Source organism: Bombus vosnesenskii, unplaced genomic scaffold, assembly GCF_011952255.1.
Source record: "Bombus vosnesenskii isolate JDL3184/JDL3185 unplaced genomic scaffold, Bvos_JDL3184-5_v1.1 scf7180000014579, whole genome shotgun sequence".
Lineage (NCBI taxonomy): Eukaryota > Metazoa > Arthropoda > Insecta > Hymenoptera > Apidae > Bombus > Bombus vosnesenskii.
The window spans coordinates 605135-612433 of NW_022883531.1; the positions used below are offsets into that span (position 1 = coordinate 605135).

The 7299-nt window shown below is 43.9% G+C and overlaps 1 non-coding gene across 1 annotated transcript; it reads left to right on the forward strand.

The window, feature by feature from the left end:
- Window positions 1-6383: 6383 nt before the first annotated feature.
- Window positions 6384-6465, forward strand: Trnas-aga. The gene has a single exon. It is a non-coding gene; the product is annotated as a tRNA-Ser (tRNA).
- Window positions 6466-7299: the final 834 nt, after the last annotated feature.

Genomic DNA, 7299 nt, shown 5'->3' on the forward strand with positions numbered 1-7299 from the left:
CCAAGCCACCCGTCGATGAAGTGCGAAGTTTCGACAACGAAAGGGAGAGTTTCTCTTGGAAAGTGGCTTTAGACTGCAGGGTGGAGGAAGAAGGGAGAGGTTGGAGAGTAGAGGTCGAAATTAGATTTGGCACGAGGCGGCAGCGTTTCGTTCGGGGCAACCCTAACGCGCGCAGAAACATCTTCAAAGCGGTTCGAATTTCATCGTTTCGGGCGAGAGCTCGTCTCTCACCTTGAACAACCTTCGCTGGGTGGAAGCGCATTGTGTAACTGGTAATTGTAGTTTGTCCAAGCAATCCATTTTGCCTTCTATCTTCTTCCTCGGGTTCGATCCCACGACGTATCCCTGGCTACTCTCGTCCATTTCATCCCTCATCCGGCTTTCGTTCTTTCCGTTCTTTCAGATAACTCGCGTGCACTTAACTTCAAAGTGCGTGATTCGAAAGACTAAAATTCGTTGAAAGGATATCGATAGAAGTTTAATTTCCTGATGTATCTATTATAGTAATAGAATAGAAGAGATACGATACGAAGCATTTGTATGATGTACAATTATGTATACTACCGACGAATGTAAAGAAGGAGACGTATATTTCTAGCACATAAAGGGATAATAAGATCGTCTTTATCCATGTTAGCGCAAAAGTAAAATTATATTTACAGCGAAACTTACCAACGCTTGATTTTAATAAAAAGATCCTCTTCTTTTATAAAATATACGAAGACCTCTGTATTACTTACGTGTGTAAGAAAATTAACTCCGATAGCGAGTAACCATATCGCTCCGAATACGTCAAGATTACACACTGCCCCTTTCTCAGCGAAGCAAAAAGGGAAAGAACAGAGGGAAGAATTAAGAACCGACACGGTTTGGCAAAAAAGGGCGAGCCTGCCGGAAGCCAATGCCACGTGTTGGAAATTGATTAAAAAAGCTGGTCCATCGGCGATCGGCCCGTTCCCGTGGGACGTCTCTTTTGTAGCAGCAAACCGAAAATTCGATTGAACGTCGCCGTTGGTTTGGATAGACGCGCCCCTTGTCCCTTTCTCGGTCTACAGCATCAAAGACAGAACAGAGCCCCGTTGGCCTTCCCGTTGCTGACCGTGTGTCCCCCTCTTTCAATGTTCGTCTATTTGATCTTTCTTCCTTACCCCGAGTCGAGTGCTGCTTTTACGATCGGACGGCACCTATCGAAACATGTAAATGCGATTTAGAATCCCTTTAGCCTCGTTCCACGCCCATCTCCTCTTCCTTCTCGCTCTCTCTATTCACACAGCCCTCTTCGCCATTCAACTTGTACGCTTTCTTCCCGATCTAACTGGCTCGTTATAGCGGGATTATGCCGATAACATATTCAGCTCGGAGAATAAACGCGAGGATGATCGATGGACCACCGATAAAGCGTTACGGCTGTCTCTCTGCTAGCATCTCGTTGACACGGCCACTTTATTTGTTCCCGTTCCCCGCGAGGGACACCGAGATGTCACGTATTACCGTCGAGGATCCACCGACATCTTCTTTTTGTCGCGAATTGACCGTGCTCGACGCACGCAAGTGGAGCACATGTAAGGACGTGATTACAGTGTGTTTTCTCACGGATCGTTGGTCTGACAAACGAAATCCGAATATCGAAATGCACGAGCAGTATGATTGGTGAAAGTAATTTGAACTTGTCCCTTTGGACAATTATCATAGAAAATCTATACGAATATTCTTCCTCCAACATAATTATTCTTGCTTATTTAATTATTACTATCCTCCGCAACGTCTGTCTTTTCTCTTCTTTCTGTAACTCTGTAACTCTGTAACTCTGTAAGGTGATGCGAACGCAATGTTTGTTCCATTCTTTTGAAACATTATTGTTTCACCGATGTTCATATTGTTGACTAAAGTCAACGTCAGTGTACAGGAAGCGCTCGACGATGGTTGACTACCATTAATATCGAGAAGATCAAACATAGTAAAGTTTCTATAAATGTTCAAATACTTTCGCTAGTCACTGTTACGTCGTAAGAATTTAGAAAGCGGAGTCGTATAAACGGCAGCGTATTTCGTGGAATTTTCTGGAGTCGCGCCCAGACGCTTTAAAAGAGAAACTCTTCTTTTTTCAGAAGAAACGCTGATGAAATATTAAAAAAACACAACCGCAACATATTTTGCTGGTCGCAGCGATCCGCGTAACACAGTTTGAAAGGGTCTTAACAAATTTCCCGCGTTTGCCCCGTGTTCCCGAAGGCGTCGTTCCTTCTGCGAGAATGATCCACCCTTATAAATTTCGCAACGTTTTATTCTCTCCTCGGTCTCGCCCCGCTCCTCGTTTCAGTGCGGATTTTTACGACATGCCCCACCCACGACCCGATTCCAACGGAAACATGTAAATACTTATGACGAACGTCGTGTATAGACGATTTCGTTTGACGACGCGTCGTTTCGCGACACACTGTGCCCTTTTCCTGCATAACCACCCCCTGTAAGGGGGTGCAAAGATACGAGTTTCATGGCGGCTAGTTTTACGACAGCTCTTTAGAGATATTTCACTCGCCCCTTCTTCCTTTCCATTCTCCCCTTATTCTTCCAAGTAAACGGTCTGTTTCCTTCGTTGTTTAAAATAACCATTCCCTTTCGTTTATTTTTCCCTAACAGTATGTTGAGAATTCGCTAATAATGTTCGCATTTCTTAGTTGCAGTGAATACATCGATCATGACAGACAAACGGCGTTGAATTCCTGCCAAAATGTATGTGCTTTGAACTATAGGTACTCGACCGATCGTGTGTTTAAATTCGTTACATTCTCTGATATATTATCTATCCGGTATCTCGGCGTAGATTTGTCGTTACGAATGAGTTACGAAGCAAAGAAGATGTTAAAAAATCGTAGAAACGTATCAGAACACTGATCGTTCCACTTTTATCACCCACTCGAACACTTAAGATTGTTCGAGTCCTGTCGGACCATTTCAGATCTTTAAAGTTTTCCAACAGCTATAATTTCGAGCGTTACGCGAATTGGAAAGTTTCCGTACATTCTGAACGTGATTCGAAGCGTCTGGAGCCCATCACTGGCTCTTTGCTTCCGGCAGGGATGGGCTACAAATTTTTATGTCGACTCCCTTGCACGCGATATCGTTCCGCTCGCGCGGACGCTCGATTGTTTTTGATCGTTAAACAACGAACGTGTTCGTTCGCTCGTAAACTTGCTCGTTGTTGCTAACTTCCATCGAGGAATTTGAAGGATCCGTGGAAGATCGATGATATCTTTAATATCAAAAAGTATCGACGATACGTTACTGATCCACTGAGTGCCATCGATACCTAACAACTGGAATATTAATCTTTTTATTTTGAAACTGATTATTTTTTAAGTATTCTTTTTTAGCACAATAACATAAACTTCTTCACGATGATGCACGTGCCACGTCATCTGCTAGACTGTCTCTGCACTGTTAATTTTGAGTACAGTAAATCGTATCTTTTAACGAATGCACTCAAGTCGAATTCCTTGAAATGTACCTTTTATCTATCCGTAAATTTTATCGACACACGATGCATCGCCACTGTGGAATAATTCAAGTTTCTTCGAACTTGCAGCTTAGTTGCAGATGCAACGGAAACTTTTATCTCTGTCTTTCAAACAGATTCGCGCTAAGGATAGATTACTAAAATACAAAGAAGAAGAAGAAGATTCTCGAGCAAGTTTTATCGCGTTCCATAAAGCAGAGACTGTTCTGAGAAGATCAGAAAGAGTCGAATGGGCCGCGATTCGTCTCCGGGAATGGACCCCTTGAAATCCACGCTCTCCCATTGATATTCCCATCGTTTCTTTGTTCTTCGTGCGGGATCAGCGAAATCTCGGGATGGTTTATCGCGCGTAACGTCGTCGTGACTTTGACGAACGAAAACTCGAGCCTTCCACTTCGAAAAAGGTATAACCTATCGAGGGTTGCCGTTTAACGATCCTAGTTAACGATCGCAGAAAAATAAAAAGGAGGTAGATGGTCCATTTTCGGTTTGTCAATGCCTTTTCCTTTTACAAACCCTCCGCCGTTTCTTATCTTCCCCAGAGTTGTCACTGCGACATTATTTTACAAAAATATTTCCGGTTCCTTCTGCATTTTTACTTTTCCACAGATAAAGTTAACTAAGTTGAACGCGTTAATTTCATCGGTCAGTGTACGTCCGCTTCTTAAAGGGAATGCCGTGTTGCAGCGCGAGCGGTTAGAGGAAGAAGCTCTCCTTGACGTGTAATATAGGGTTGCTCCAGGGTCAAAGGATGAATAATGCAGAGTAAAATATGTAACATCGCCAAAGGGCGAGCGGGTGAATAACGGCTGCTTGAAATACACGCAACGACCACGGTGACTGGCCAAAGAGATGGCTCGATGGAATCCACGTCTCGAAGGTTTCTATCAGTTGTTTCTAGAAGATTCTGGTTTGCTGAAAAGAAAGCAAAAAATTTGGAATTCCGTTCCGGAAGCCCGAGTTAGATTCAAAGGATTTTTTACGACCGCCACGCAATCGTTTCTCGTTTTATAAAAGTTGCATGAGACAGCACGGTGGAAGAGTGGAATTTCAAATTCTGTGATTATGCAGCCGGCGGCTGTAAGGGTGTCGTTACTGCCCTTCGAGAGGCAAGCACCAGGGGGTGGCGATTCGCCTTCAGGGCAAAAATCCATTCTGAAATCGGTTATTATTCGGGGGATATCGGTTCGAACTTCGCTGTGATTAATAGACTATGCATATTTTCACGCTATTACGGGGAGGCCGCACGAGTCTCGTTAATTGCCGCGGGTGACACGGATTTTCGATTGTTGCAACATTTGTAAAACCAGATTAAGGATCGAGGTGAGCGTTAACGCTCGTAGATACCATTTACAAGCATATTACACGCGTTATACGAGACGATGGATATTTTTCATAATCTTTGAAGCTTTCGATAAATTCGCCGTAATTATTCGCATTTATTCAAGCTTTCGCGAGCGTCCTAATAGCTCTGAAGAGGGTCGTAACTGGGCGACGTAGCCAAGGGCCAGTGGCCAGTTCGAGGGTTCAAGATCGATTATTATTCGTGTTCGTTTGCGTTGATTAATGGGCGACGCCTCTCGCTCGAAACAGCTGAAGCGGATTCAGAGCAAGCAGAGAGAGAAAGGGCAAGAGGACGGAACATGGTAGCGAACGGAAGTCCTGAGAGCTGTCGCGCTGTGAGACAGTTTGCTGGCAGTCCCGTGCCACCAAGACATTGAATTAATCGTCATTAGGCGTCCCGGGTCGACTGAATGCGGTGTCAGCCGTAGAACGGTGCTGCTGCCACCCTCTTGTCATTAATAACGCTTCCCTCTCGCGAGAGACGCCCGATCTGAAACCTACCTTCGACTCCATCGACTTTTGAAGACTTTTAATCCGTCGCCGTTTGATTTTCATTCGCTCTTTCCGTGAGATCTTAAACGGGGGAGTGGATTCGAGAATCGAAGCAAAGTCAAAGTCGTGATTGGCTTCGATTCCAACCGACCAAACTTGTTGCCGATGAAGCTTGGTCCCTAAAGATTGCTGGAAACGCGGAAGAAGATCAATCGTGATCGTACTCCTTTGTCTCCTTTTTTCTCTTCGATTCGTCTCTCTCGTCATTCTTCTTACGATTCGTTCGTTCATCCGAATATCAGAAAGTTCTGTGATCTTTCTGCAATCTTTCACGCATCTCTGATTCTGACCATTGAAAATTCCCCGCTAAGAGGACATTTTAATTCTTCGTTGTCTGGTAACCCTATATAGTCTTTACGACTATAATTGGGAACTATCTCGGCGATGGAGGCACGTCAAAATCGTGCAGAAGCGTCGTTACGCGCATAACTTCGACGATTATTAATATCGCGTAATTATTATTACAATCGTTGGCTTTTCTCTGCACCAATTTCGTGGAGGAGGGTGAGCCCTCGTCGGGATCCGAGTATTTAATGAAGCAACCCTTATATGGGTCGTTCCCAGGGGGAGAAAGGTCTTGCCGTTTCCATCGTTATTACGGTGCAGACTGACGTCACTGTTTATACAATTACGTTTCGTTCTCCAGAGATACAAGTCTCTGGTTGACTAGGTAAACTGATCGAGCTCGTCGTCTCGGATCGGCTTGTTTTATTTGTGCGTTAATGATTATTCCAGAGATTTCGCGAATAAATGATATTATAGTTTCGTTCGATTCTTCGAATTCTAATCTTGCGCGTCTTTGACAATCAATGACATTCTATTCGATGATTTTCGATATTATAATTGGAAGAAGTTGCATTTTAGACAGATGTCTTTTTTATTAATACGTTCACTGCCATCGTTGCTTGGAATAAAATGTTCGCAAAAATCAGAATAAACATCTGAATCTTGTCGGTGAATGTGCAACCGAGCAGTCGTGGCCGAGTGGTTAAGGCGTCTGACTAGAAATCAGATTCCCTCTGGGAGCGTAGGTTCGAGTCCTACCGACTGCGATCAATAACTTGCACGAGAAATTTTTTTTTATTTTATATACATAGAATCAAACGCGACAACGTTCGTTTATGTTAAATACGTATCACCACAGTTTCGTTGAGACTCGCGATTGCGATGCAAAGAGATACCGTATCGGGTATTCACGCTGGATAACTCTGCTGCGATCAGAGCAGAAGTCGAGAAAAAGATTTTTAATGTTTAAACTTTGCAACGATTTTAGAGAGTTTCCAATGATAGGAAACTACGATTCGAAGATAACTAGTGGTTTCATACTTTTTCAGTTTACATTTAAATTAATGATATTTTTTAGGGCTTCTAAGATCGCCCGAGTGCAAATCGTAAGTAAAACAAGGAAATCCATCGGATGAATATCCGTGGCGATCAAATGCTCTGTTTCTGTCGCGAGACTAAATCATCGTTTTACATTAGAGTCGAGCGTAATAAAGTTGGAGAACGCAAAGGATGCGGCGCAACATTCTCCCTCATCTGTCCTGGCGACCGGCTGTTTGCCTATCTCCGCGTATATCTCCCTTAACGACGCGAAGTCTGGTGAAACTGTGATACAGCCGCAATATTAATAGGGTATACTCATTCCCGCCCCTTCCGGTCGCCCAACATAGCCAGATCCAGCCCTAAAGACAAATCCCGAGCTAATGTTGTTAGCTGGTCCTACGGGAGTCGTGGCGTGTTCTCAGACAAACAGACAATGCGTCGAGTGGATTCGTAAAGCCCGGATAAACACTCTAATATCTGCAAGATCGGACGTTAGACCCCATCCTTGGTCTCGTTTATTTTGGGATCGCTCGAACGTACCGTTGATCAATTAACTCTAT